Raw genomic sequence first — 1,652 nt, 5'->3', positions numbered from 1 at the left:
CCCGATGCTGCCCAGAAATTCTGGGTAGATATGAATCCGACCAGTCATATTAAATTTAGCATAACTTGAGCTATAAAACTCCAAATGGAGTGATTCAAAAAGAAAATTAAAGAAGACACAATAAGGAACAACTTTGAAGAGGAGAGTTTAGCCAAATTTTTACTGTAACAATGACCAATGGAATAGTGAATTTAAGGCATGAAATCTAAAAAATTGAAATTGTAACACCTCTTATTTTTTTATATATTATTATTGGGCTTCGTGTAGGTATCCTCAATTCGCGAAAATTCGACAGTTGTCCGGATCTGTGAATTTCCGGCCAGACAGACCAGCTACCGGAAAAGTCTCCGAATTGGATCGAGGTTTTGGCTACCCCACCATTGTCAGGCATCCCGAGCGCGTTCCCGAAGTCGGAATCGGCAAAGGTGAGCCGGGACAGCCTTCTTCCTCCGCCCAGCCGCCACAGTGATTGCCGTCAAGTCTGTGAGTAAAATATTAATTTTAATTGTAATTTCGATATTATTATATGTTCAGCATGCCCATGCATCACTTATATGCATATATTTATGTAGTTAAACTCTAGGCACGATTTATGATGCATTGATAACTGTTAAAGTGCCATGATGTTGTTGCGGTAATTTGGAGCAGTGTGCGTGCGTTGGTGTGCGTGTGATGTGGTGTGGACTATGGATAGGACGGGTAGTCACGGCTTGAGTTCTTCGCTGGGACCCGATCCTTCGAGGGGTAGTCACGGCTTGAGTTCTTCGCTGGGACCCTCGATTTGGTTTATTAAGCGAAAGTCCGGCTTGAGTTCTTCGCTGGCACCAGGTTGGATTTAAGAGAGCTGTATAGGGGATCAGCTCCCATATGTTATGATTGATGCTACAGGGTGCGTGAGTGCTCCAAATTACCTTTTTGATGCTATGATGTGAATTTATTGCTGATGTTGCATTTCATTCCACAGGTTGCATTAGTTTTAGATAGTTATAGAGATTATGGTTAAAATTGATATTTTACTCTCTGAGTCGAACGCTCACTCCTGTTCAATATTTTTCAGGCCACAGGAGGATATTTTATTCTGGGTTAACCTGCTTTTCTACCTCGCAGGTTGTTTATCAATATTTGTGTAATTTTATTTACTCCTAGAATTTCCGCATGTGTTAGCAGTAATTATTTGAATTTGGTCTGTAATATTATTATCATGTTGGACCTGTAAACTTAATATTCTATGTCTGTTTGATGGATTGGATGAGGGAGCTGAGCTCCCATTTCTTTTATGATGCTATGAGTATGTGGAGGGTGAGCTGAGCTCCCAAATTGAGTATTTATTATGTTTACAGGTCGGGTGAGTCGAAAACTCCCCGTTGGAAAGTCCATTTTATGGCCGGACTCTGTCCGTTTGTTTTCTTGATATTGGGCCCAAATGGGCCTTAGAGTTGGGTTAATGAACAGTTAGGCTTACTACGGGCCTCGGGGGCTTTAGACTGGCCCAGGTCCTAGTGCCGGTCCGGCCCATAGGTTGGGTCGTGACAGAAATAAAGTGCAATAAATTTAGAAATGGAATTGGTAACAAATGCCAACAAATGTGAAATGTAAAATGTGACATATTGTGATATTAGAACCAACTTACCTATTATATATGAAAAGTCAAC

The 1,652-nt window shown here is 41.0% G+C and overlaps 1 long non-coding RNA gene across 1 annotated transcript; it reads left to right on the top strand.

Annotated features, from left to right (window-relative positions):
* The first annotated feature begins 225 nt into the window (after window positions 1–225).
* On the top strand, window positions 226–1,277 carry LOC131174471 (uncharacterized). The gene is made up of 2 exons (XR_009144781.1): window positions 226–483; window positions 1,058–1,277. It is a non-coding gene; the product is annotated as an uncharacterized LOC131174471 (long non-coding RNA).
* Window positions 1,278–1,652: the final 375 nt, after the last annotated feature.

The sequence above is a fragment of the Hevea brasiliensis genome, chromosome 16 (assembly GCF_030052815.1).
Source record: "Hevea brasiliensis isolate MT/VB/25A 57/8 chromosome 16, ASM3005281v1, whole genome shotgun sequence".
NCBI lineage: Eukaryota > Viridiplantae > Streptophyta > Magnoliopsida > Malpighiales > Euphorbiaceae > Hevea > Hevea brasiliensis.
The sequence above is the reverse complement of the archived record's forward strand: the minus strand, read 5'-3'. Positions and strand labels throughout refer to the sequence as shown.